Source organism: Carettochelys insculpta, chromosome 9 (assembly GCF_033958435.1).
Source record: "Carettochelys insculpta isolate YL-2023 chromosome 9, ASM3395843v1, whole genome shotgun sequence".
Lineage (NCBI taxonomy): Eukaryota > Metazoa > Chordata > Testudines > Carettochelyidae > Carettochelys > Carettochelys insculpta.
This window is the reverse complement of record NC_134145.1, coordinates 47,563,150-47,583,541: the sequence shown is the minus strand read 5'-3', so window position 1 is coordinate 47,583,541 and position 20,392 is coordinate 47,563,150. Positions and strand designations below refer to the sequence as shown.

The window sequence follows — 20,392 nt, the reverse complement described above, 5'->3', positions numbered from 1 at the left end:
GAAATACTATTGTTGCAACTCAGTATATTAGTAGTAGTAGTAATCACTAGTTTATATACATAGTTACATTGTAAGGAATTATCTACTGTGTTACATTTGTCGTTCCCTTTTTTCCTGTTGTTTGTTCTGTTAATAAACTTTGTAACTGTTTGCACCTTCACAAGCCTTCCTCTTCTCATCTCACCCTTCTCTCTTAGAGCCAGCCTCCTGCCTGCCAGGGAAAAATCTACCAGCCTGTCTAACAGCAGGACAGGGCCAGTGCACAATCCCCGGGGCCTCCTGCCGGAGGTGGGTGGGGGCAGCCTGCAGAGGGGCGGGGCGACCTCTACTTGTCGCCGGGTCTCCGCCGTCCCTTCCTTATCCTCGTCCCAGGTGTCTTGAGGATCCGAGCGGTATACTGGTGTGGGGTCAGTGTGGCCTTGGCCCGCAACTTTTCCCACCCCGACAAGCTTGAGGAAGAAGGGGCTTCTGAAGAAGGGTTTTCTTCCAGAAGATCCCAGGGGCTGCGCATCTGCACATGTATTTTGCAGTCCAGAAGAGCTTCCTCCAGACTCCGAATCCTGTGCCTATATGCTAATGAGGCATGGGAAATTTACATCCACGCCTCATTTGCATCTTCCGGACAGCTCATTACCACTTTGCTTCAGAAGAAGCAGCACGTGAAGACACAGCCAAAAGGCTCTGTGCCCTTCTCCAGCTTATTTTCAGCACTGCTTTTCAAATGGCTCCAAAGTACTAATATGCAAAGCCACTGGAATAAAAAATCTGGGTTAAATACTTGTAAAACGAGAGTTTGAAATTGCCCTTCATATTCACACTCCCACTGACTTTACCCATGAGCACCCATGGCAACAGACCTGCAAGCAGCTCACCTTCTGCCCAAATCCTGCACATCCTGGGTCTGGCACTGGCCATGTCCCCCACAGGAAGGACCCCTATCCATGCCTCCTGGAGGGAGGATTGGCAGAGCTGTGTGAGCAGCAGATGTCACATGCCAGGGATAGCCACTTCCCCCCCACAGGCTTCCCTGCATGGCATCAGTCTCCCCATGCAGCATCGTGTAGCATTGGGAGTGTCTGCTGCCTGACTGCAGGTCTGACCCTGAGCCATGAGAGGCACTGCCATGTGGGTCATTCACCTCAGACAACTTAGTGATGGCTTGCTGCAGGAAGGAGGCTGGAATAAGGCAGGCCTCTGAAGTAGAGCTAGCCAGAGGTGTGCCCAGCATGGTCAGGTTTCCAGCTCTGTCAGGTCCCTGGAGGCCAATTAGTTCGAAATACAAGCCCCTGCCCATGCACACTTGCACTATTTCAAAATAACTATTTTGAAGTGGGAGCTTATGTCTCTTAAAACCCAGACTACATTTTTTTGAAATAACTCCCAGTTATATCAAAATAACAAATTGTCTTGTGTGCATGGACAAGCTGTTAATCTGAAATAACAGGGGTTATTTCAAAATAACCCCTTTAGTGTAGACCAGGGCTTTGAGAGAAGGGATAGAAAGTGTTGGAATGAAAGGAGAAGCAGGCCAATACTTTTAGGAATGAAAGAGTATACGAGCCCTTTACTGCCATCACACATTTACCTCAGACCACCAACACACATTCTGAATGGCAATGATTTGGAACCAGTTACACTCTCTTACTTGTCTTAGTATGTAAATTCACAAATCTATCACTACTTCCATAATGCCCCTGTTAAGTAATGTTAATTCTCATGCAATGAGGCCCCCTGTTTCGAAATAGCCCCTTCTCCCTGTCTCCACAGCACCTTTCCAAAACAGCTATTTTGAAATAGACACATTTCTGATAGAATTAAGTTTACCAATTTCTAAATAAGTCAACTGTTATTATTATTATTATTATTATTATTATTATTATTATTATTATTATTTCAAAATACAGGTGTGCCCTGGAGACGTTAGGTTAGTTATTTCAAAATAACTCCTTGTAACTGGTTTGGCTACTGGAGGGGTTCCTCCCTGTCCACGTCAGGGGGCAGCCATTCCACCCCACTGCTATAGGTACTAAAAAAAAATCCCAAGTCACTAGTTCCTAAGTCCAGACTTACTACTGGTGAGCAAAAGCAACAATTCAAAACCAGGCCTTGCAACTGTTATGTGAGAGGCAGCAGTTCAAAAACAGGGAACCTGTTGGGGGCGGAATGCAGACCCACCCACTCCACTGCATCACAGCCCATGGGCCCTGGTTGCAGCAGCATGGTGTGCTGCGAGGGTCAGCGGGGAATCCAGACAGGAATACGTTGACCCAAGGCCTTTTAACAGTTCTCGTTATCCCCTGGGCCACTCCAGGTCTTCCCCTTGGCACATACCCAGGTGTCCCATCAGTGTTTTGGTGTTTCCAGGGTCAGCTGGGGTCCAAGAGGTCCAGGCCAATCGGCAGCTGTCTGCAGGTCCTCACCCTGTCAGTCAGGGAACGTGGGGCCTGCCTCTGGCTTCCCTGGAGGCTGGCTTCGAACCGAGGCCACAGGCTGGGCTTTTATAGTCCTGGCTGCGCCTCCTGACTTCTGGTCAGGTGAATGAGAGGGGCCAGGCTCTGTCCAAAATGGCTCCCTGAGAGGTTTCACCCCCTCCGGGTCAGTGGGGGGCCACTCAGCCCCACTACACTGCTGTTAGACATACCCTCAGAGAATTACCAGGTCCTCTATTGCTAAAGGGAGAGGACACTACAGGTTGCCAATTACACCAGAGAACACAGTTCTGCTTAAAATACAGCACTTAAATTTATATAGAGAGAAAGCAATTTTAGGGTTAGTTAATGAAAATCAGTTTCAAGTGATGGTAAGTTAAAATACTGGAATCATAATAACTAATATTATATCTCCTGTCTACTGAACTTTGTCTCAGTCAAAATTCTCTGAATATTTAACAACCTCTCTCTGATCCTTTTTTTTAAAAAGCAAACCCCTTGTCATCTTACATACTAAATGAAAGATGCAGAGTTAATCTCTGTACCTACAGCTGCAGTTCAAAATTCATGATCTTCATTTATAAATTATATTCCCTCCTGCTGGATTATTTTCTGCTGTAAATTCTGCACCCGTCCCCCAAAGATTTCACAATCTCATTATTATCTCTAAGATCAGATTGCAAGCGGGCAGGCATTCTGAACAGTACAGCTCTCAGTTTATTGACTGACAGACTGCTAGATAAACATCTGCCTGAAGTAAACTTGGTTTTCAACTTCTGGTGACTGGCTTCAACTCACAGACCATAATATCGTAATTTTGTCAGTGTATATACACATATATAAAAATCTCCTTACACGTTATCCATCCATGTGTGCATGTTATGACGACGATAACAATTGTGATATAGACTTTCAGTAGAGGTTTTACACAACATTTTTGTGCACACGAGTAGGTGGATCAGACCCAGAGGGATTCCTGTAATCCTTACATGCGCTCATGCTATCTATCAACTGGCAAAATAGCAGTTGTGTCTTGGAGATGCTCGCAAAGTTATGTTGAAATAGAGGGTGCTATTTGTCGTGTAGACATACCCTTTTATTTGCAAATATCAATGCACAACCTTAATTATGTCTTCATGATTACTCTTATATATCCACTCACATACATTTAAACACTTCTGAGGGCTCTTGTGAAAATAAATGAATGTATAATTGCAGCGCACACAGCTTATATAAGTGAAAAGCTTCACAGGAAATCCCAGGAGTAAATAACAAATGGTGTATTCAAAATGGGGTGTGACTTGTGTGCAGTAGGTAAACTTTAGGACCAGCTACTTAATGATGTGGATGAAACAAAACACTGACTGCTCATTGAGTATGTCTCCTTTGTACTGAGTGTGGAAAGAATCTGGGGTGGTGGTGGTGGTGAGTGGTGTCGAAGTGTATGATCATGTAATTTAATAGGATCATAATGAATACAAACATATGAATTAAATTAAGGTTGCACAGCCAACCATAATTCTGACTTTTCCCCTTCTGACGACAGCATAGGTCTATGTCCTGGTGAACTGCCTGGTGCCCATTTTGAACTTACTTTTAATAAGCTTGGAAGAAATCTCCCATCTCGTGTTTGAGGGCAGCTATTGGCATTACCGCCAAGAACAGGAAGTCACGACTAAATCTTAATAATAAAATCATAGACATGTAGAACATGAGAACTAAAAGTCATTGAAAGGTCATCAAGTCCAGTCCCCTGCACTTGCAGGACCAAGTGCCAACTATATCGTCACTGACAGATGTTTATCTAACCTGTTCTTAAATATCTCCAATGATGGAGATTCCACAACCTCCCTAAGCAATCTATTCCGGTGCTTAACCACTCTGACATTTTTTAATGTCCAAGCTAAACCTCCCTCACTATACTCTAAGCCCCTTGCTTCTTGACCTGTCCTCAGAGTCCAAGGAGAACAATTTCTCTCCCTTCTCCTTGTAACACGCTTTCATGTACTTGAAAGTTGTTATTCAGTCTGCTCTTGCCTTTCTTTTTTCCAAGTTGAACAAACACAATTCTTTCAATCTTCTCTCAGAGGTCATATTTCTTAGGCCTATAATCATTTCTGTTCCTGTTTTCTGGACCTACTCCGCTTGCTTCACACCTTTCCTGAAATGTGGCACCCAAAACTGGACACAGTACTTCAGTTGAGGCAAAATAAAGCAGAACTACTTCTTGAGTGTGTCTCACTTATGACACTCCTGTTACTGTATCCCAAAATGATGTTTGCTTTTTTTTGCAACAGTGTCACACTGTTGATTCGTATTTAGCTAGTGGTACACTGTGATCTCTAGATCCTATTCTGCAGTACTCCTTCCTAGACTGTCCCTTCTCATTTTGCATGTGTGAAACTGCTTGTTCTCCCTCAGGTGGAATACTCTGTATTTCTCCTTATTGAATTTCATCCTGTCTTCCAAAGCACTTGCCACCTCTCCCAGCTTATTATCATCCACAAACTTTATAAGTCTACTCTCTATGCCATTATCTAAGCCATTGGTTCCCAGTCTGGGGTCCACACATCCCTGGGGGTCTGTGAAGGCAGTGGAGGGGGTCCGTGAAAAAAATAAATAAAAATGATCATAGAAAATAATATTTAAATAAATTACAAAGTTAAAATGAATTATTAGTTTTAGATTAAATATCTTCCCACAATGTTATTAATTGCTGCATGTGGCGCTGGAGCTGCAGGTTGCTGACCTCTGGTATAGCTGGTGTTTGTTCAGTTTTCTGCCAGTTTTTTAACAGTAGGCATGTCTTAAATTTCATTACTTACCTACATGTTAGTGCATGTTTCTCGTTTCTGGATACAAACTATATTTAAAAGTAGATAGCTAATATAAGTAGTTACTAAGGGCTTAACTACAAGAACTGGCTTGTGGCAGGGCTACACTAATTTTAATCTTGTGTATCTTTTCAGAAATGCTATGTGGAAAGGCTCCAGATGTTCCCAATGCTCAACTTAAAAGCACAAAGGAAGATCATTATATGTCTGGGGACACAGTACATTATCAATGCTTTCGTGGTTTTGTCATCAGCGGATCACCGTCTGTTATGTGTAAAGCAGGGCAATGGTCCAAACAACCTGAATGTAAAGGTACAATGAATGGCTTTCTTACTTTGTTATCATTTATTGGCATTCAGAGACCACCCTGATGGGGCAGACAGAACAAATAGATTGCAGTATGCTGATCGCAAACAAGAAATAGCCAATTCATGCACTGATAATTGCAAGTGCCGAAGGGACTGGGGTGGCATCAGTGTTTATCAAAAGGGAAAAAAATTGGTAGGACAATACATTCTGTTTGCAATCATCTACAATAGTAATTTAAAATAAATTTTAAAAAGGTAAAAAGTTTGTTCACTCTCTCCTCTCTTAGCAGGATGCATTGTCATTACAAAGAGCTCAGTTCACCAATCCTCTCTCTCCTTAACATCATTCAAAATTATAATCTTCCTCAGGTCAGCTCTAGATCCTGCTCCTCAAGGCTTCAAAGGAATTGTAGATGGAGAAAGATAGAGCACATATTATGGCATCAAGAGCCATATTGTCCGCTCTGGCTTTGTCAGTTCTGAAGATGCCCTCAAGGAAGTAGACAACCACTGTCAGCAGATCCCACACCTCGGGGTTAGCAGATCTGTGCCTCTATGGTTCTTGCTCTAAAACCAAGGCCACTTCTGTTTTCAGCTCCAAAGACCAAATGAGTGGATCTGAATATTTTACCAAACCCAGTGTCAACTTGGTCTTTGGCTCTGACTTCAACCTCTGTTCTAATTCTGGGTACATCTTTCAATCCAAAGAGGATTTTTTGCTTTAAAAATTGATGTACAATCATTAAATCATGATTTTTTCATAGATTTGACAGAAAGAGAAAGCAGTCCTTACAAGTTCCAAAATCATAGACTCTTAGGGCTGGAAGAAACCTCAGGAGGTCATCGAGTCCAGACCCCTGCCCAAAGCAGAATCAACCCCAACTAAATCTTCCCAGCCAGGACTTTCATAAGTCGGGACTTAAAAACTTCTAGGGATGGAGATTCTGCCACCTCTCTAAGTAAGTCCCTAAGTATGGGACATCTTCACTGGAAAAAAAAAGGAGAAAAAGAAGAGCAGAGGAGATCAATAGTTTTGCTTAATTCAGTTATTTCTGCTCGTCCTCCTCAGACTACTGTATGGTGTCCATAAAGATCTTTACCTTCGTTTATTCCTTCCCAGCCTTGGTCTGTTTCTGTCTTGGATGCAATCCATCTGAAGTCAGATCTGTGATTATAGGAAGATAGAGGAAGAACTAAACAGCCTGCTTCCTCCTGGTTTATGCCTCCTTTTGCGCCTCCTGTGGGGGTGTTTTTGAATCTTGGTTGCTGCTGCTATCTGGAGGAGGTATCAAGGGTGTATCGTCTGGGGAAGTGGCCCAGGGAAAAGAGCTGTGGAACCAAGGGTGAAGGGAGTCAGTCCTTGCCAGTGGCATCCATGCAGGGTCCCTGGGCCGGAAACTGGAATGAGTGGGTCTGACCAGCTTCCCTCCCCACCCCCGAGCATCCGCTGTTCTCACAGCAAGGACAACAGGGTGATTACCATGGGGCCAGTGAACTGAATACAGGCCTGGAATCTAGGAACGAGACTAACAATACCACAAAATCTAGTTATGGTGATTCATCTATAAAAGATCTGGCTTCAGAAAAATCCTTGGATCTAGTTATAATGGATTTGTCTGCATCTCAGGACTGATAATCTGTTTGCAGAAGATGAGGGTACAGCTCCTTTTTGAACAAGAACATGCTAAAAGAGGCGATAGTCCTGATTTGTCACCAAATGAGTGTAGAGATGAGAGTTGTGACTTTTCTCCTTCTGATGACAGCATAGGTCTATGTCCTGGTGAACTGCCTGGTGCCCATTTTGAACTTACTTTTAATAAACTTGGAAGAAATCTCCCATCTCATGTTTGAGGGCAGCTATTGGCATTACTGCCAAGAACAGGAAGTCACGACTAAATCTTAATAATAAAATCACAGATATGTAGAACATAAGAACTAAAAGTCATTGAGAGGTCATCAAGTCCAGTCCCCTTCACTTGCAGGACCAAGTGCCAACTGTATCGTCACTGACAGATGTTTATCTAACCTGTTCTTAAATATGTCCAATGATGGAGATTCCACAACCTCCCTAAGCAATCTATTCCGGTGCTTAACCACTCTGACATTTTTTAATGTCCAAGCTAAACCTCCCTCACTATACTCTAAGCCCCTTGCTTCTTGACCTGTCCTCAGAGGCCAAGGAGAACAATTTTTCTCCCTTCTCCTTGTAACACGCTTTCATGTACTTGAAAGTTGTTATTCAGTCTGCTCTTGCCTTTCTTTTTTCCAAGTTGAACAAACACAATTCTTTCAATCTTCTCTCAGAGGTCATATTTCTTAGGCCTATAATCATTTCTGTTCCTGTTTTCTGGACCTTCTCCGCTTGCTTCACACCTTTCCTGAAATGTGGCACCCAAAACTGGACACAGTACTTCAGTTGAGGCAAAATAAAGCAGAACTACTTCTTGAGTGTGTCTCACTTATGACATTCCTGTTACTGCATCCCAAAATGATGTATGCTTTTTTTTTGCAACAGTGTAACACTGTAACAGCAACGAAGGGTCCTGTGGCACCTTATAGACTAACAGAAAAGTTTTGAGCATGAGCTTTCGTGAGCACAGACTCACTTCATCAGATGCTGTATCAGATGAAGTGAGTCTGTGCTCACGAAAGCTCATGCTCAAAACTTTTCTGTTAGTCTATAAGGTGCCACAGGACCCTTCATTGCTGTTACGGATCCAGACTAACACGGCTACCCCTCTGATAAGTGACACACTATCGATTCATATTTAGCTAGTAGTACGCTGTGATCCCTAGATCCTATTCTGCAGTACTCTTTCCTAGATTGTCCCTTCTCATTTTGCATGTGTGAAACTGCTTGTTCTCCCTCAGGTGGAATACTCTGTATTTCTCCTTATTGAATTTCATCCGGTCTTCCAAAGCACTTGCCACTTCTCCCAGCTTATTATCATCCACAAACTTTATAAGCCTACTCTCTATGCCATTATCTAAGCCATTGGTTCCCACTCTGGGGTCCACACATCCCTGGAGGTCTGTGAAGGCACTGGAGGGGGTCCATGAAAAAAATAAAATAAATAAAAATGCTCATAGAAAATAATATTTAAATAAATTACAAAGGTAAAATGAATTATTAGTTTTAGATTAAATATCTTCCCACAATGTTATTAATTGCTGCATGAAAATGTTGTTTCCTTTCTCATTTAAGTGTATGTAATAGCTGGAAATGACTTTGAGGGGGGCCCAGGAACTCTTTGGAGGGGGAAGTGCTTGGGTTCTGCACTAATGAAAAGATTGGGAACCACTGATCTAAATCATTTGCAAAGATAGAGAACAGAACTGGTCCCAAAACTGATCCCTGCAGAATGGCACTTGTTACGCCCTTCTAGCATGACTGTGAAACACTGATAACTGCTTTCTTACTCACTACCTGCTTTTGTGCTTTCACTCCTGATGTTTCAGACAAAATATTGTCACTTTTGTCAAACTATCTTATTGTGTGCTAGGTTGGGTTGTCCTTTTACTGCCCTGGTGGAATGTATTTACATGTTCCATATGTTTTAACAGTGTTAGTGCCGAGATCACATCCCAGACACTGACTTGCAGGCAAACATCTGCTTTTGACAGGGCCTACCTATTACTCACAGTATAACTGTTGCTTATTTTGGTTCAGGCCTGAATTCTTACACCAGGCCCATGCTTCTGTCTCCTACACCTCTTCATCTTACTTCCCTTCAGACTTTACCTGACAGCTCCTGAGTTTGCTAAAGTCTCCCCCCTTGAAATCCATCATGTTTAATTTCCTCTTCTCCCTCCCACCGTTTGTTAGATCGTGAACTCTTATCATTTCATGATCACTTTCACCAAAGCTGCCTTCCACTTTTAAATTCACAGCCAGCTCCCTCCACATTTGTTAAAATCAAATCTAGAACTGCTTCCCCCAGTAGCATTCTTGACCAGTTGGAATGAAAAATTGTACATTCCAAGACCTTGTTGGATAATCTGTGCCCTGCTGTGTCATTTTCACAACGGATTCCTGTACAGATGAAGTCCCCCATCACCACCAAATCCTGTGATTTGGATGATTGTGTTAATTGTTTTAAAAAGCCTCATCCACCACTTCTTCTCCCTTGCGAGATGGTCTGAACTAGACCCCCCTACCATGACATCTCCCTTGTTTATACCCTCTTTCAGCTTACCCAGGGAGTCTCCAAATCTACATCCTATGTCCATCTCAAATTCAGTCCAAGTATATACATTTTTAATATATAGCACAATACGTCCTCCCTCTTTCCCTGCTTCTCATTCCTGAGCAAGCGGTACCCTCCTGTGCCAATATTCCAATAACGTACATTATTCTGCCAAGTCTCTGTGATACCATGTCATAATTGTGTTCTTTCACTAGCAATTCAAGCTCGTTCTGCTTATTTCCAATATTTCTTGCATTTGTACATAAACAACTGAGATACTGATTTCATTTTGCCTTCCAGTTTTGTCGTGTTTCTCCTTTATTCCTTTTTTTGAAACCCATCCTCCTTCCGATTTCTGTCTGATCTTCCAGGTCTCCACATTTGTCACTTAACTCTGGGTTTTGGTCACCTGCCCCCACTGAACCTAATTTAAAGTCCTCCTCACTAGGTTAGCCAGTCTATATCCAAACACTCTTTTTCTCATCCTGGATATGTAGATCATATCTTCACTTATCAGTCCTTTCTTCTTGGAACAGCATCTGTGATCAAGGAAGCCAAAGCCCTCCCAGCAGAGAGCCAGCAGTCCTTTGTAGCTGCACAGCTTCCTCGGTCTTAGATGTCACCACATGAATACTTTCAAGAAATTGCTCATGGGCATGGATACTCCTTACCCTAGCCACCTCCTCCTATAGCTCGCCCACCTGCTTCCTGGGAGCTGTCTCCAACAGCTTTCACATGCGATGGTTCCCACTAGCCTGGATTTTTGTAAGTGAGAAGTGTGAGTCTCTGCAAAACCACACCAGGATCTGGATGGATGCATCTATTGCATACATGCTCAGCTTTGGCCTCCCTGCACCCTGGGGTGGCCGAAGCACCCAGTACCTACCTGAGGGTCCGTCGAAGAAGCCAGGGAGGCTCTGGTGCATGGTGCCTGGCTTGAGGACCTGGATGAGAGGGTGATGAGCATCCCATCACTCAACCCATCATCCTCAGAGGTGGGTTCCAGCTCCTGCTCCTGCTGCCAGTGGTTGATGAAGCCCAAGGGTCTTGGCTGGTCCTTAGGCTCTGGATTGGCTCTGTATTGGGCCCTGCAGTGTCCAGCACCGTTACTGGGGGGGCTGCCTCTTTCCTCTGTCCAGCTCCTTGTAGTGGGTGTAGCTGATGAGCTCTGCCCCCAAGCAGCCATGCCTCTAGCCTTGACAAACACCTGCCTCATTTTTTCTATTTTCAGTCTCATGTTGTCTGGGACTTGGGGGGCAGGGTGATGTCCCCCAGGCAGTGAGGCTGGCAGACACTGTGAGGCTGTGACATTCCTGCACTGGTTGGTCATTTGCAGCAGGACTTTGTTGTCCCCACCACAGGCCAATGAGGTCCTGCAGCTCTGGCTCTGACCAGGATGGGGCCTTCTTTTTTGTGCCCTGCTTCAGCTCCTGCAAGCCCTCCACCAGGTTGGTGTGGGACCCATGGGGGGCACGGGGCTCCTAGCTACTGGCCGTGGAGTATCTGGGTGCATCAGGTGGCTGCAGTACAGGCAAAAAGGTGTGCTGCCGTGGGCTCATGCCTGTGGTGCTGCTAGCACACTCTTAGCTTCCTGCCATGGGGTTTCTAGGTCCCTGTGGCTTTAAACACAGATGGACACAGGGAGCTGGTGCCAAGGATTGCTCTTTCAAAAGAGCAGTTACAGAGCATCTACACGCATTTTCTTTCAAAAATGTCTTTTGAAAGAAAGCGCTCTTCCTCAAACAGGAGTAGAAAAGATCTTTCACTCCCTTGAAATTACTTTCAAAAGAACATGTTTTGTGTTTAGATGCTTCACAGACTGTTTCAAAAGAGCCCGTTCTTTCAAAAAACATTTCAAAAGGACATGCTTGTGTAGATGCGGCTCCTATGTTTCTGGATTGGCAGTGAAAGGATGTGAAGGCACAGAGTGTGCCCTGACCTTTTATGTATCTTTCCCATGCATATGTTCAGAGACTTAGAAAGAAGGGACAGAAGGCCTCTACACACATGCTTTAGCAGATGATGTTAGAGAAGGTTTTACCATGAAGCCATGTTAGGGACCACAGTACCTCATATGTGCAAATATGCTGAGCCATCTTGAAGAACTACAGTTAGAAGCAAGTAACCATCCTTTCTTCTTCGAGTGGTCCCTGTGAGTGCTCCACGTTAGGTGTCGGGCTCACTCCAGTGCCACAGATTGGAGATTTCCAAGCTGTATCTCGTCGGGTCATGCATGCGCCGATGCACGTCGGCCCTTTGTGCGTTTTTAGTCACACGTGTGATCCAGTCCACGCCAGTTCCTCTGAACTGCCAACGGCTGCAGACGGAATTCACTTTGGCTCCAATGCCTAAGACAGATAAATACATTTTTAATATAGTTATTAGTTTTTTTCTCGTTCTCTTCTAAACTGTTCAAGTTCTGCTGTAGATAGCTAAAAAAAAAAAAGAGAGAGAGAGAGAGACAACAAAGAAAGAAGAGGCAGCCGCTTCCAGCTGCCCATTATCTCTAGAGTCTGTGAACCTTATCTGTTAGTAGCTATTAGTAGCTGTTCAGTACCTTGTTTAAAGTTACAAGTAGTTTAGTACTTCTGAGAAGAGATGTCTTCGCCGGGGTTTAAGAAATGTGAATCGTGCAGCAAAGCTATACCTGCCTCCGATGGCCATAACAAGTGTATTCACCATTTGGGACAGGCCCATGTCCCTCAAAAATGTCCTCACTGCTCCAAACTAAAAGCCAGAGCAAGGAAAGACAGGGAGATGAGGCTAAAAATGATCTTGTTTGACAAGGCTGTCCAGCCTGAGCCGTTGGAGACTCCCCAGGGGGAAGGGCCCTCAGGGCTACATAAGAGGAAGGCAACTTCTTTGACCTCCTCAACGCGTAAGAAAAAGAAGATATCTCCTACTCAATCCTTGTCAGTAGTATCTGTGAGCAGGATGAGTGAGGCATAGGGCCGCAAAGTGCTTGCCGTTCAAAGCAGCGCAAAGGCTGTAGAACATAAGGCAGTGCTTGGGGCTCCAACTGGCAAAGAGTCGGCACCGAGGACCCTGCAGACACTGATGCAGTAGGCACCAGAGGCTACGGTACTAAGACTCATGGAACTGAAAGCATCAGAACCGGAGGCCCCGGCACAGGGCCTGATGGTTCCGGAGATTGCTACTCTCGCAGAGCTACACACGGAGGCACCGAGCGTGGCACCAATGGCTCCGATGCCTGCACTGAGGTCCCAGGCACTGGAGGCAGAGGCACCGACCAGACAGCCTCACAGGCTGGGCAAAGCATGATCTAAGACCCAGCACTAAAGTCCATCACCAGACATTCTCATGATTCCTCTTTCAGCTCTCCAGCTCTCCTCCTGAGACATGTATCCCGGAATGGCCGGCAACACCACCAGCCTTCCTGAGAACTCCATCTCCATTTCTATGACCACCTTCTCCCTGGCTTAGATATCCTTTACTGGTTGCCTTAAAGGAACCGCACAAACTCTTCTATAGAGCATCCCCACCTATCTCTACATCATCAAGGAGATCACACTCAGCGCAATGCATACAGACACCAGTCATGGTCTAGATCTCAATCACTGGGACCCTGCCCCTGCTATTACAGTCACTCATATCATAGTGAACATCATTGGCACTGGGGCTCAAAGTCAAGAGACAGATCTCCGCCTCAACCTTCATTGCATGGCCACTTCTCCCCGCTCCCTTCAAAAGGAGAACATGGCCTCTCCAACAGGGATGGGTCCAGAGTCGTTAGACCTTCCCCTAGAACCCTTAAGGGAGCGGACACAGGAGGTGTCTGAGGAACAGGGGGAGGCTTTTCGCAGTGATGCCTCCTCGTCCTCCCCAGACGAGGCAGTTGATCCAGGGGCTATATCTCCCCTAGATGACCTTAAGCAATTCCAAGAGTTCTTTGAAAGGGTGGCACACACTCAGGACATACAGATTGTGGAGGTGCAAGAGAAACACCAAAAAGTCCTCAAGAAACCTGAGACCCCCCGCATCACCCAAAATAGCCATCCTACGAGACGAAGCCCTTATGGAAGCTGCCACAAATGTATGGCAGACCCCAGCCTTGATTCCACCTACGAACAAGTGGGCAGACAAGAAGTATTTTGTCCCATCCAGGGGAATGGAGTTCTTGTTCGACCACCCCCAACTCAACTGTCTAGTAGTGGAATCTTCTCGGCACAGATCGAAGACACCACAATACAAATCTGCGGGGTCCGACAAGGATGCAAAGACATTGGACTTACTCGGAAGGAAGGTATATTCCTCCTCCACTGTAATGCTGCACATGGCCAACTATGCCGCCCACCTTTCAAACCATAATTTTGACAATTATACCAGACTTACCTCTCTCATGGACTTCCTCCCGGACCATAAGAAGCCGTTCTTAAAGGCGATAGTCCAGGCAGGCTACGCAGCCTCACGTACAGGTGTCCAGATTGTCCTAGATGTAGTGGACAGAGCAGCACACTCCACAGCCCCAGCAGTAGTGATGCATAGGGAATGGTGGCTCCAAACACCCAGCATCCTCGAGGACCTGCAAACAAAAATCATACATCTTCTGTTTGACAAGGAAAGCCTGTTTGCTGACTCCACGGTCTCAGTCCTCCACTCTAGCAAGGATTTGAGGACCACGCTCAGAACACTGGGGATGTACACTCCTCCCTATAGGAGGAAAAGATTCTACCTACAACAAAGACGTTACACCTACCAACCCCAGCACTCACAATAAAAGAGGGGTTACAATCAAGGGCGCCACCAACAACAGCAAAGGCCACCTAGGCAGCATCCCCAGCAAGGATGTACATCGGTGGCACAAACTCCAAAACAGCAAGTTTGGCAGCTATGTCGAGGACTGTGACACCACAAACATCTCTCAGTGCCATTCACAGCATATGTTCCACCACCAACTCAGACCATTCTATCATCAATGTGGAAGCATCACTGCGGAGAAGTGGGTATTAGAAATTGTTGCCAAGGGATATACCATCCCGTTCCGATTCATGCTCCCACCCAAACCTCCTACCCAGTCCCTCTCCAGGGACCTCTTTAATGATAAGATGTTAAAACAGGAGGTAGACCACCTCATATCTATAGGGGTGGTGGAGAGAGTCCCGGACAAGTTCCGAGGGAAAGGTTTTTACTCCAGATACTTTCTCACAGAGAAGAAAACAGGGGACTGGAGGCCAATCCTGGACCTACAAGCTGTGTCTACACATGCACGCTACTTCGAAGTAGCAGCACTAACATCGAAATAGCGCCCGTCGCGGCTACACATGTCGGGCGCTATTTCGAAGTTAACTTCGACGTTAGGCGACGAGACGTCGAAGTCGCTAACCTCATGAGGGGATCGGAATAGCGCCCTACTTCGACGTTCAACGTCGAAGTAGGGACCGTGTAGACGATCCGCGTCCCGCAACGTCGAAATTGTGGGGTCCTCCATGGCAGCCATCAGCTGGGGGGTTGAGAGACGCTGTCTCTCCAGCCCGTGCGGGGCTCTATGGTCACCGTGTGCAGCAGCCCTTAGCCCAGGGCTTCTGGCTGCTGCTACTGCAGCGGTGGATTCATGCTGCATACACAGGGTCTGCAACTCGTTGTCGGCTCTGTGTATCTTGTGCTGTTTAGTGCAAGTGTGTCTGGGAGGGGCCCTTTAAGGGAGCGGCTGGCTGTTGAGTCCGCCCTGTGACCCTGTCTGCAGCTGTGCCTGGCACCCTTATTTCGATGTGTGCTACTGTGGCGTGTAGACGTTCCCTCGCTGCACCTATTTCGACGTGGTGCTGCGCAACGTCGAAGTTGAACATCGACGTTGCCAGCCCTGGAGGACGTGTAGATGTTATTCATCGAAATAGCCTGTTTCGATGTCGCCACATCGAAATAGGCTACTTCGATGTAGGCTTCACGTGTAGACGTAGCCACAGGCTCTCAATCACTATCTCTGCAAACAATGCTTCAAGATGACCACAATCACTTCCATAGTCATGGCACTGGACGATGAGGATTTGTTCGCAGCCCTCAACCTCCAAGATGCGTACTTCCACATAACGATCCATCTGGCACACAGGCATTTTCTCCACTTCACAGTGGCCATGGAACTCTTTCAGGACAGAGTCCTTCTCTTCAGATTCTTTGCAGTGCCCAGGGTCTTTACCAAGACACTTTCGGTAGTGTCAGCTTACCTGCATCGACAGGACATATACATTTTTCCGTATCTGGACGACTGCCTACTGAAGGGTGTCTCATGGGCAGATGTCCAGGACATGATAGACATTACTACAAAGATCTTCCTCTCACTGGGCCTAGTCATCAACTTTCAAAAATCAATGATGGAGCCCACACAAAACATAGAATTCATAGGGGCATGCCTACATTCTGTTACATCAAGGATATTTCTGCCTGGCACACATCGCCATCTGATCCTTGGTGCAAGTGCTGACGTACAGCCCTGCAGTGCCAGTCCTAACTTGCTTGCAGCTACTGGGACACATGGCCACCACCATGTTCGTGGTGCAGAATGCCGGACTACATACATATTCAAGGCCTTCAGCACTGGTTGGCAATGGTGTACAAGCCAACGATGCATACCACTTGCAAAAAGGTATCACCCACAATGGAGGTACAAAAGTCTCTGGCATGATGGGCAGACCCCAAGAACTTGCTATCAGGGGTGCCCTTCCACCAACTGCAAATCACGGTTTTTCTCATGACAGATGCCTCCCACATTGGATGGGGGGCATACATGGGCAACAAAGCAACACGGGGCGATGGTCCCCTGCAGAGATGGCAATGCACATAAACATACTGGAGCTCAGGGCAGCGGTCAATGCATGCGGGCACTTCCGCAAATATCTGCGGGACAAGGTAGTTGGAGTCAATACCGACAACACCTCCACAATGTTCTATATCTATTGCCAAGGCAGATCCTGTGCATTATGCGCAGAGGTGGTCCGACTATGGAATTGGTGCATTGCAAACAACATAACTCTAAAAGCCTCATACTTACCTGGTGTTCACAATGTGAGGGCGGATATCCTGAGCAGACATTTTGCTCTCATGCACGAGTGGCAGATCAGCTCTGAACTACTCCACAGCATATTCGACAGATGGGAGTTTCCCCAGATTGACTTGTTTGCCACCGATACCAGCAGGAAATGCCCTCAATACTGCTCCAGAGCGGGCATTGGACAAGGCTCATTGGGAGATGCCTTCATGCTCTCATGGAAGGGCCCCTTGCTGTATGCATTCGCTCCCACAGGGCTCATTCACAAGGTCCTGGAAAAAGCAAGGAGGGAGAAGGCGTGCCTCATACTTATAGCCCCAATGTGGGATCGACAGCACTGGTTTCCTCTGCTGCTACACATGTCATGCTGCCCACCACTCCCCCTCCTGATGGTACTGAACCTCCTCACGCTGAATCAAGGGACCGTAACACACCCTCATTCTTGAATGCTCTGCCTCAAAGCATGGCTAATCTATGGCTCAGCACCTCAGAGAGAACATGCTTAGAAGGAGTAAAAGAGGTCCTGGAATGCAGTCAATGGGCCTCTAACAGGAAGACTTATGCATACAAGTGGAAACATTTTACATCCTGTTGTCTGTCTGAGCAATTAACTCCATCAGAGGTCTCCATTCCCACAATCTTGGAGTACTTACTGGACCTGAAACGGAGCAGACTCACCTTATCATCGTTAAAGGTCCACTGTGCAGCTATATTGGCATTCCGACATATGACGTATGGGTCAACTGTATTTGCCCATCCCATTACCACACAGTTTCTGAAGGGCCTTGCAAACCTATACCACGGAAACCGTTATCGCCTTCATGGAGCTTAGACCTGGTCGTTGACACACTGTCTAGACCACCCTTTGAACCATTGGCCACTGTATCCCTCCAACTTCTTACCATAAAGGCAACTTTTCTTCTTGCAATTACATTGGCCCACAGGGTGAGTGAGCTGGCAGTGATAATCACAATGCCGCCCTATACAATTTTCTTGAAGGAAGGGGTAGTTTTGCAATTACACCTGGCATTCCTTCCAAAGATCTCCTCAGATTTCCACATTAATGAGCCAATAGTTCTACCATACTTCTATCCCAGACCACAAGCCTCAAGTGGGAAAGTACGGCTGCATTCACTCAATGTGAGGAGGGTGCTAGCCTTTTACATAGACAGAACTAAACCCTTCCAGAAGATGGATAGGCTCCTGGTGTCTCTTGCACCCAGATCAAAGGGGGAAGGCCCATCATCACAAAGAATTTCGAATAACATCGTATCCTGCATAAAAATGTGCTACGAGCTTCGTAAGACCCCTCTGCTAGTTCCGCCCAGGGCTCACTCCACTACAGCAAAAGCGACCTTGACAGCCTTTTAAAGGAGTTGCATTAAAGGACATCTGCAGAACGGCAACATGGTTATCCTAAGACACCTTTGGCAGACACTATGCGATTCACCGGGTGTTGGATGAGGATACGCGTCTATTGACAGCAGTCCTTCAAGGGCAAGCTGCACATAAATCCAGTACCCACCTCCATTTTTTGGGGGTCACTGCTGGGTAGTCACCTAATGTGGAGCACCCATGGGGACCACTTGAAAAAGAAAAAGAAGTTACTCATTTGTGTAGTAATGATGGTTCTTTGAGATGTGTCCCCGTGGGTGCTCCACTACCCACCCATTTGTCCCTGCTTCGGAGTTCTGCTTGGTGTTTTTCAGCCCAGGGCGGATGGTCAAGGAACTGGCGTGGACTGGATCACGCATGTGACCGAAAGCATGCAAAGGGTGGACATGCATCGGTGCATGCATGACCCGACGAGATACAGCTTGGAAATCTCTGATCTGCGGAGCAGTGGCAAGCCTGACACCTAATGTGGAGCACCCATGGGGACACAGCTCGAAGAACCATCATTACTACACAAGTGAGAAACTTCTTTTTATGGACACTCACTTTTTAATTGTTTTCCTACCAGTACATTTATTTGTCTATCTCCCATTTCAGATGTAAGTTGTGGTGCACCCCCTGCAGTTTTGAATGCCAACATTGTAAATAATGAAGAGAAAGAGTATCTGCCTGGTGCCCAGGTGTACTATGAATGTAAAGAAGGCTTTCAAAGTGTGGAAGTGAATTATGTGAAATGTACAGATGGAACATGGTCACCACCACCAGTTTGCAATGATAGGAATTTGTATTTTATTTACAAGTCATAACAGGTGTATGATGGTGAGCTGGGAACAGAATGAACCTGAAAGATCATCTTGGCCATCCCCCCTACAATGAAGCAGGGTTTAGTGTACCTGGGTAATCCCAGACAGTCAACCTTTTCTTAAAATCTCCAGTGATAGGCATTCCACAACCTCTCAAAGTAACCTCTTTGGGAACTTAACTGTCTGTTAATCAGTTACATGGAACATATACTTGTCTTGTGCTGTATATGACATTCCTGATAATACTTCCAGCAGGACCTTTTCCTTTTTTGCAGCAGCATCACACCTGTGATTCATTGAATTTGTGATCCACAAAAGTCCCCTGTGTCTTCCAGAGATAGCCCCACTCCATTCCGTTTGGGTATGCATGCAATATCTCTTCAAAACCAGAGCACATATTCCCACAGCAGTACTTGTTGAGGTTGAGCATGGATTTGCTGCACAGTGATGCTCACAGCTAAGAGCATGAATGGTCAGAACTGCCTCAAACCCCACAATCCCTTCTTGCCACCCATAGATAGACAATGTGAACTTCTCATACACTTTCCCAATTGAAATCTATTTAGCTTTCTTTTATTGTAAATTGTTACATGTAGCTGTAGTTTAGATAGTGGTACTCACTTGAAAATATTCTTCATATCTTATTTTTCTTTGAGCTTCATGCTCAGTACCAGAGCATAGCTACATCTATGGGATTTAAATGATGCTTTGGCTGTAATAAATTTTAGTCACTGCCTAAAGGGGGAGGGATACATTGGGCAGAAGTATCTTATCTCCCATATGCCAATGATTCTATATTGAGTGTTGAGATCTGTGCTTCTCATTTTCATTATTTTACCTGCATTGATCAGTTATGAAAGCTGAGCATCTGAGCCAACCCTATTTACATGCAGAATCATTACATTTGTTTTATGACTTTCTCCAGAAAGCATCCACCAAGGCAACTATGCAGAGACAAGTGATTCCTGCAAAGACCTCCCTTTGCTCTGGCCAATCACCTGATTGCTTAAAAAAAATGAGGTCAAGAAGATCCTGCTACTTCTTCATTGAAGAGAAGCTGGAAAAACTATAATGAAAGCTTACATGGCTTAGCCCTTGTTTTTCTGGGGTGGAACCTGGCAGAGATTACTTGGTATAACCAGTTAGGGCTCTGTTCTGAAGTTACTTGAAGTAGTATAATACCAGATTAAACTCATCTGAATGGAGTCACTCTTCATTCACACTAGAGTATGTGAGAGAGAGACTCATATTCCTTATAGAGATATCACTGCACAACTTTTAAACACAAGATCAGCGAACACATCATTATAAATATTCGGAATGTATGCAGCCCCCAAATAAAATCTCAGTTAAAACCTATAAAACTCCATTAAAAAGGAGTGAACATTATGCTGATATATGCAGGAGTGGATTCTATTTTTGTCATGGGAAGC

At 45.5% G+C, this 20,392-nt stretch overlaps 1 long non-coding RNA gene across 1 annotated transcript in view; it reads left to right on the top strand.

Moving 5' to 3' along the window:
* The window catches only part of LOC142017492 (uncharacterized), a 28,931-nt gene that overhangs the window by 7,881 nt on the left and 658 nt on the right, over positions 1–20,392 (top strand). Inside the window, exon 2 of the long non-coding RNA XR_012646541.1 lies at positions 5,399–5,575. This is a non-coding gene — a long non-coding RNA (uncharacterized LOC142017492). The remainder of the gene's footprint in view (positions 1–5,398; positions 5,576–20,392) is intronic.